We start from the raw sequence: 9,471 nt of genomic DNA on the forward strand, positions 1-9,471 counted from the left end.
CAGTGATGTTAACTCTTCTAGCCCACATTGTCGTACCGAACCACCAGAATTATCGTATTTTGCCTAATATTATCGTACACCCAAAGGAAAAATAATAAGAGTTGTTGCTGACATCTCGCCCGACCCTGAAATTTCAGAAACCATGGTTACCAAAAATTCAAATAGTTTATGAATTTTGCTAGAATACACATACTAGCTACCTAGAATTGAAGTCTCTCTCTCTCTCTCTCTCTCTCTCTCTCTCTCTCTCTCTCTCTCTCTCTCTATATATATATATATATATATATATATATATATATATATATATATATATATATATATTGTATTGTTATACACATATTACATATATAATTCATCTCTTGATTTGCTGGGGCCTCTGTTAAACAGCCCGACGTTACCCTACGAAATAAGCTTAGAGCTCGTTATTCCCAATCTGAGACCACATGCAGTCACCCTCACCGCACACACCACACACCGAGACAGCAAGGTGAAAACTCCTCGACTTCCATTCCGCAACTACTCACTGCTAGGTGAACAGGAGCTACACGTGAGAGAAGACACATCCAAATGATTGCCGCCTGACTGGGGAATCGAACCCAGGTCCTCTAGTTTGTGGAGCCAATGCACTACCACTGAGCTATTGGGCCGTGTGTGCGTGACCTAGTACATATAAACAAGCACACACACACACACACACACACACACACACACACACACACACACACACACACACACATATATATATATATATATATATATATATATATATATATATATATATATATATATATATATATATATATATATATATATATATAATTAAAATCACTGGAACATATGTGCCACCAAAACAAACTCATGGACTAACCAAGAATATAGAGACATGATAGATGACACAATAAGGAGTCTTACAAGAATCATTAAGGAAAGGAGAAAAGTGATATTGATAGGAGATTTCAACTGTAAGGAGGTAGACTGGGAAAATTATGAAAGTGGTATGGGGAAGATGCCTGGGAGATAGATTCCTGAACCTAATGATAGATAATTTGATGGTCCAAAGAGTAAAGGAAAACACAAGATTCAGAGGAAACGACGAGCCGGCAAGATTAGACCTAGTTTTTACAAGGGATATACCAGTTAACGATGATATAAGATACAAGTGCCCATTGGGAAAGAGTGACCATGTAATATTAGAGATGGATATAGAAGAAGGAAAGGAAGATAGAGATGAATCATACAAAGGAGACCGATTAAATTACAGAAAGGCTGATATTGAGAATCTCAAGAACTATTTTAAAACGTAAACTGGGAGGAGATGGAAAACTCATTAACGGTTCAAGAGAAATATAACTTATTTTTGGAAATATACAAAACTGGGGTCAGGAATATGTTCCGAAATATAGACCTAAAGAAGAAGGAAAGAAAGATTGGTTTAATGCAAGATGTGCTAGGGCAAAGGAGAAACGAGATGGAGCATGGAAAAGGTGGAGAAGAAACAGAAATCCAGAAAATAAGGAAAACTTCAAAACAGCAAGAAATGAATATGCTAAGGTGAGAAAGGAAGAAGAAAAGAACTATGAAAAGGACATTGTCGAAAAATGTAAGGAACAACCAAAATTGTTCTACAGATTCATAAATGGAAAAATAAGACAAAAAGAAACAATAGAAAGGTTAAAAGGAGAGAACGGAATGGTGGAAGACCCAAAAGTATGGCAGAACTGTTAAATAGTAAATTTCATGAGGTCTTTACTAAGGAATCCAAATTTGAAAGACCACAGGGTAATAGAGAGACTGTCTATATGAAAGAGATTAAAGTAACCAAGCTTGAAATAAAAAGTTGATGACGGAATTGGATGAGGAAAAGGCAATGGGACCGGATGAAGTCTCAGGCAGAATACTGAAAGAATGTAGGGAAGAACTAGCAAGTCCAATATACAACATCATAAAATGCTCAATAGAAAATGGAACAGTGCCAGTGGAGTGGAAAAGAGCTGAGGTGGTTCCCATATATAAGAGCGGAAGGAAGGAAGAACCTTTAAATTACAGGCCGGTATCACTAACTAGTGTAATATGCAAGATGTGTGAAAAAGTAATAAAGAAGCAATGGATCGAGTTTCTTGAAGACAACAAAATATTATCAAATAGCCAATTTGGTTTTAGAAAAGGTCGGTCATGTGTGACAAATTTATTGAGTTTCTACTCTAGAATAGTTGATAAAGTACAAGAGAGAGAGAGGAGGGATGGATTGACTGTATTTATTTAGATCTAAAAAAGGCTTTTGATAAAGTGCCACATGAAAGATTACTATGGAAGTTAGAGGAGAAGGGTGGCTTAAAAGGAAGCACATTGAGATGGATGAAGAATTACTTAAGGGGGGAGAGAAATAAGGATGATAGTTAAAGATATGAAGTCCAAGTGGAGAACAGTAGACAGCGGAGTGCCACAGGGGTCAGTATTGGCACCAATACTTTTTCTCGTATATATAAATGACATGCCAGAGAGAGTGAACAGCTACATAAATCTGTTTGCGGACGATGCGAAACTGTGCAGAGTCATTAAACAAAAAGAGGATTGTGAAATACTACAGGAAGACTTAAACAAGATCTGGAAATGGAGCAAAAAATGGGAGATGGAATTCAATGTGGACAAAAGCCATGTCATGGAAATGGGAAAAAGTGAAAGACGACCAGTGGGAATCTATAAGATGGGAGATGGAGTAGAACTAGAAAAAGTAAAAAAGGAAAAGGACTTGGGAGTGACAATGGAAGAAAATAATCAACCGGTTAGCCATATTGATAGAATTTTCAGAGAGATGTATAATTTGCTAAGGAATATTGGAGTAGCATTTCACTATATGGACAAGGAAATGATGAAGAAATTGATAAGTACTAAAATAAGACCTAGATTGGAATATGCAGGAGTTGTGTGGACTCCCATAAAAAGAAACACATAAGAAAATTAGAGAGACTACAAAAATGGCTACAAGAATGGTTCCAGAATTTAAAGGGATGGCATATGAGGAGAGACTAAAGGCAATGGATCTACCAACCTTGGAGCAGAGAAGAGAGAGAGGATCTGATACAAGTTTATAAATTGATTAACGGAATGGATGAAGTGGATAATGAGAAACTGATCCTGAGAGAAGAATATGACTTTAGAAGCACAAGATCGCATAGTAAGAAACTAAGGAAGGGACGATGTCTGAGAGATGTTAAAAATTTAGTTTCCCGCAAAGATGTGTTGAGACTTGGAACAGTTTGAGTGAGGAAGTGGTATCAGCAAAGAGTGTACATAGTTTTAAAGAAAAATTGGATAAGTGTAGATATGGAGACGGGACCACACGAGCATAAAGCCCAGGCCCTGTAAAACTACAACTAGGTAAATACAACTAGGTAAATACACACACACACACACACACACACACACACACACACACACACACATATATATATATATATATATATATATATATATATATATATATATATATATATATATATATATATATATATATATATATATATATATATATATATATATAGCTACATTTCGAAATAACTATACAGATAAATACTAGTCTCTCTCTCTCTCTCTCTCTCTCTCTCTGCTCATATATATATATATATATATATATATATATATATATATATATATATATATATATATATATATATATATATATATATATATATATATATATATATGAAAAGTATATTGATAAAAGCTTAGGCTACGCTACATACCATGTCAATGTGCATGTATCTCCAAGGGGTCAATTTATCAGTCAACTGTCAGTCCATCACTCTCCGCAACACAACCTACACTGGAAATCTAAAACCGTTATTATTTCTTTCTTTATTTATTGTTTCCCATTATTGCCACATAATGAGGGTGTTTTGTTTTTTCATACCGTTATACGTCAAATGGAACATATGAAAGGAGAAGGAAAACTCGCCCTTCACCATACCCACTCTAAGAGTCAAGATTAAAAGATAATTTTGTCACTTGACAGTTGACACTGACTGTGACTGACAACGTCCCTCTCCTTCTTCCTTCCCTCCCCTTCCCCGCCCCCATTATCTCTCTCTGAAATATTGACATCGATATTTTTTTTCTTTACACAATTATTCCATCACCTTATTTCAAATAAAAAAAAATACTTTGCCACTCATTTATTGTATATTGGTGTACGATTCTCACCTATGTATCGTACATCGTACAAACAGCCATATTGTCGTACAAATACGATAATTATCGTACTGTTAACATCCCTGGCGGTGCGCCTCTTCCTCACCATTCACCATGCGTGAAATCACACAGGAGGCCACTTATCTATATACTTTTGATTTACAGTTTCTCATTATAGAACAATCTCAAATCAAAAGTGATTTTTCCAGAATTATGACTAAATAAAAGGAAATGTGTCGTGTTGCAAGGCAAGACCGGACGTTGTGAATGTTTCCCGTGCCTAAATGTTAGATAGACATCCTTCATGAGCACCCGATACCTGCCGCCAAAACGCCTTCTATTTAAATATTTTGCTGCGTAGCATTTATTTAGCTGCCATGAATGAGTGTCTTTAAGTACCGAATATTGAAGGCCTCGGAAAAATTTTATTATATATTTTTATTTCCCATATGGATATGATTGTGAATAGTATTTTGGTAATCAACTTTATACCGAAGAGCAGTAAACCACTTGGGCCAAACAGGTAACATCGTCTCGCTTCCCTTGTGTGACATCATTTACACTCCTGTGAACAACAACTATAAGAACAACAATAACAACAATGATAGTCATAATGAAAGCAACAACAATAATAACAATAAGAAATCCAACTTTCATTTTAATGGTAATAACTGGAATTCGTGTCAGTATGAACATTTTATTTACATTAATACATGGTAACAAAATATATTCAAATGAAAAAAAAAAAAAAAAAAAAAGATACCTCACAAAATATTGCATACACTTTCCTGTGCACACGAAGCGCAGGATTTCACGCGGACTCAAGTATCTGTGACATAACCAGCGACTTCCACCCTCCTCCCTGTCACGTTGGTGTTAGCGTATTTCAGATGTCTTTTTTTTATTTGTTTTTTCTTTGCTAGTCACTTTCATACAATTCAGCAACCATGTCGTTTTGTTTTTCAGCTCTTGCAGTGTTTCGTGTGGTGGAGTAAGAATATCGATGTGTCTGCATGAGAGAAGTGGTGTGGTGTGTAGTTCTGATCATTATTGTACCTTTAGGGTCATTTCCTTTATGATTAGATTTGGCACTACCCGCTGACACTACAACTGTTCGGGTCACGAGGGAAATGTTGTCAGCTCAGATTCACTTATAGATTGACCCATGAATTTGGGCACACTAATTTTTGTGATTCTTTTTATTAATTTTTTTTTTTTTTTTTTTTATGTTATGGGTGTGTTGTGTGATTAGGGAATACTTAGTTTTTATTTATTGATTGATTTTTCAAGGAACTAAACATATTTATTTTTACTCCTAGGTTTATACATCAATGGCATTTTGTGTGCAAAGATTGGTCACTGGAGTGTAGGAGTGGGATTTTATGGCCACTACCTCAGTGCTCTGTGAAACCATAGTATAAGATCCTCGTACTAGAAGAAACTGGATTATGCAAGTTTCTATGATTTCTTAGTTCAAATTTTGTGTAATCTAGTGATTTATTTAGGGCTTAAAGTCATCCACATAAGCATAATTGAAAGCAAGGCAAGAATGTGCTGTGAAATGACTACCAGCACTAGAGCAGCCAAATGCCTTATAAAAAATATCTCAGAACTTACTGTTGCTGTCTATGATGGATTTGTCTAGAACATTTCAAGGCAAAGATCATAGCATTAATGTACAAGTAAGCTGTTGTGTGTAAGATGACTAGCTAAGGATCACTTCTAGTCAGATGTTGAAGAAAATAACTTATTGCTTGCCATTGTATCATTGTGATATGTATTCATGAGGTATATACTTTTTCACCTTGTCTTCTGGCAGACATTACTGCTTGGGAAAGGAAATATAGAGTGATGTTGCCATGATTCACACAACCCCCACACACTACTCTGTCCAGTATCTTCAGGATCGTTACCAAAATGAAGGAATGTATATATTCACTAATTGAACTCTCTTATTATTTGATGCTGGCCAGGACAGATTTTTAATTTGCAATAAAAATTGAGGGAGGTTTATTGAACGAGCCTTAGGAAGAAACAAATGTACATAATTTATATGTATTATTTTTGCATAACTGGTAGACATTTATCATTAATAAATTTCATATGGTATATGTATGATGGATTTTATTGAAATTCCTGAACTAAACTGTTGGTGCAGATAAGAAATTTAAATAAACACGCCTAATATCCAATGATTATGTCAAGCCACTGAAGGAACATGAATAACTGCTTAACAAATCATGTAATATTTGATGTTATACGTCTAGGGCAGGGGTTCTCAACCTTTTTCTCGTTAATTATCCTCTGAGTTACAAGACCATCTACCCGAACCCCCTGTAATCTGATATCGAACAGAATCTTAATTTAGTGACTGACGCCGACTCATTATGCAATGATACTGCAAACAACAATATTAGATCAGCCATCTAAGCACCCATTGAAACCTTGTGAACCTCTGACGGTTCGCAAATACCTGATTGGAAACTCCTGATCTAGGGAATTACTATATATTTTTTTTTTCATAATTCAGTGGGTAGAGTAATGAATGTATTTTCTAAAACTAACATACTGTACGTAGTACCGTACAACAATGCCACAGACTACTGCCTGACAAGGCCAAGAGGGATGTCATTCTTTAGGAACTCATGTTGAAGGGTGTTAAAGGAAAGTTATTGGGGTGGATTTGGGATTATTTGTGTGACAGGAAGGCAAAGGTGTGGCTCCAGGGGGCAGTCTCTGTTGAAGGGAATTTTGACTTGGGTACACTGCACGGGGTTGTACTCAGCCCCATGCTTTTCAATATACTTATGGATAAAATTGCCAGATATCCTTTTCCCCAGGGCACAGAGGTAATTGTCTATGCTGACGACATCTTGCTCCTCGGACCCTTACCTCGGCCTTAAGCCATCTTGAGTCCGTGTACTGACATGGGCCTTGTCATCAATGAAACTAAAACTAAATTTCAAGCAACTCCCAGAGTTTGCAGACCACCAAGCATAAATTCCATAAAAATCAGTCGTGCAGTGCTATAAATACTTGGGAGCTCAACTCGGTTTTACTAAGGATTCTCACTGTATTACCTATGTTCACAATCAATGTTTGTTACGGCTTGCTCCCCTACGAGTGCTAGCTCACAGGGGCTATGGTGTGGGTATCCCAGTGCACAAGCAAGGACATAGTATTGGAATGTATTGTATTGTGAATGCTGAGTTTGGTAATGTCGACATTTTGAAGCTCCCAATGGCTACTCGTATCCTTAAATAAAGTCAAACCATAATAACACTGAATAATGCACACATAATTCCCTGATAACCTTCAAATAGTGAGAATTGAACACATACAAGGACATAGTATTGGAATTTGTAGCGGGCAAGGAGAAGAGAGTGAATTCCTTTAGAAAGCCACAGCTGGCGGTACCTGCCGCCAAGACACACGATTAACCTCACTGGAGTGTCGTTATATTTGCAGCCTGTATAGAGGTGACAGTGCCGTGACAGAGGTGGTGGAGGTTATTAATGCACCAAGGAACAGGTGTGTAAGGTGTGGCAGTGGTGTTGATAAGGGATTAGTGTGTAAGGAGGGAAAGAAGTGTGGTGAGCCGAGTGTTCCATGTCAACAAACTTATGGTGACGGCCGTGTGGTGTTTGGTGTTGCTTATACACCCCATAAACACACTCAACACATCCACAACATGCCCATATACACCCAAACACCCACACACACAAAGTGAAGTGATGACATTCCCGACAGCACCAGCGGCGAGACAAGAGAGCAATGCAACTCTTCACCACAACGCCTCACCATCATTTATTTCAGGTATTTCTAAGGCCACTCTCTTATTTGTAGGTTTTCTTTGCATAGGAGAGTGAAAACAGTGCCCAAATGTTGAATAGGTGATGGATATAAGGAGCAGTTGTCAGTATTACCAGCTATTATTTGCTTGTTTGACTCACTGTAAGCCAAACATGTGTCAGAATGGACCCACTACTCTAGTAGCATTGCATGTTTCCTGGCTAACTTTTCTAGATGGGGCTTCATTTGGTTGTGGTGAGATAATAAATGTAACATAAGGATTATGGAGCGCGCGGATGTTGCGTCCTGCCCGGCCCCGCCCGCCCGCCCCAACCCAGCCCCGAGCACCACCCTGTCCCCCGTGGCAACCTGCGGGTTTCAATACTTTTTTTTGATATATTCTCTAAAAATAATATTACGCTTTCATGGTGTGTTTTTATGGTTTCTCTAAACATTTCGTTGTGTTTGAAGTGTGTTTCGCGCCTGTGTTCGGTAAATATGTGGCGTTTAGTGGTGTTTTATAGCTTAAATAGGAGCTGCCATAACCGTCCAAATTTTCCATCTGTGAATTTGAACTCTTTTATTCCGAGGTGTAACTGGGCCTTTATAGTATTTATAAATTGCCTGTGCTTTTTTAGGCGTGAAATAATTCCATTGAGTGAAATATGTGGACTTTAAAGTGGTGTTTTGTTCCGTTTAACGTAAGTTTTATTTTTTCAATTTTATTTGTTTACGTTTTTATTTGACGGTCAAACTCGTTGTAGAATGCCTTAAAAGAAAGCTCAGACTCTGTAGAATGAGTTAAAATACTCGCCAAGTGAAAATAGCTGGACTTTACAAGAGTTTTTAATGAGTTTAGAGTTTAATGGTTTTGTTTTACATTAATGCTCTTTCACTCGTTCACTTCTGGTTCTAGGTCAGTGTTGGATGCCTGAGAAGAGAGTTTATATTGTCTAATATTTTTCGAAAGAAATATAAAGTCGAAATGGCTGGACGTTTTGGCAGCGTTATGAGTGGAAATGTTTATATACTCTTTATATACTTAGTTTAGACAGTTGTTTAAAACTAGTTAAGCAGGAGATGTTTTGATGTTTTGGATATTAATTAAAATATCTAATAAGTCATAAAAAAGTAAGCATTCGGTCTTGGCTTCGTTTTTTCTTGAAGTCATTTTTAAAATTATATACGTAATTCAGCCGATTCGCCACTATTCCCGCGCTCTTGATGACGTCACAGCCAAGGTGGTGACTCATCATGGCCCAGGCTTGCGTCCCTCCTCCCACCGCCCAGTTCGTCGATATTTTGCCTAATATCTAGTGATTTCTACGTGTTTTCCTGTGTTTCTTGGCTCAGGTGTGTAGATATTAGTAGCAGAAGGAAGAAGAAAAGGTAAATAAAGGAGGATGAGGAGGAAGGAAGGATAAAAGGGAGGAATAAGTGGAGGAGCAGAGCTACTCTCCCTCCACTTCCTCAATATTTTGCCTAATATCT

The 9,471-nt window shown here is 37.2% G+C and overlaps 1 protein-coding gene across 4 annotated transcripts in view; it reads left to right on the top strand.

Moving 5' to 3' along the window:
- The window catches only part of LOC123498903 (neurensin-1-like), a 379,401-nt gene that overhangs the window by 53,418 nt on the left and 316,512 nt on the right, over positions 1 to 9,471 (top strand). The window lies entirely within an intron of this gene.

The sequence above is a fragment of the Portunus trituberculatus genome, chromosome 48, assembly GCF_017591435.1.
Source record: "Portunus trituberculatus isolate SZX2019 chromosome 48, ASM1759143v1, whole genome shotgun sequence".
Classification (NCBI taxonomy): domain Eukaryota; kingdom Metazoa; phylum Arthropoda; class Malacostraca; order Decapoda; family Portunidae; genus Portunus; species Portunus trituberculatus.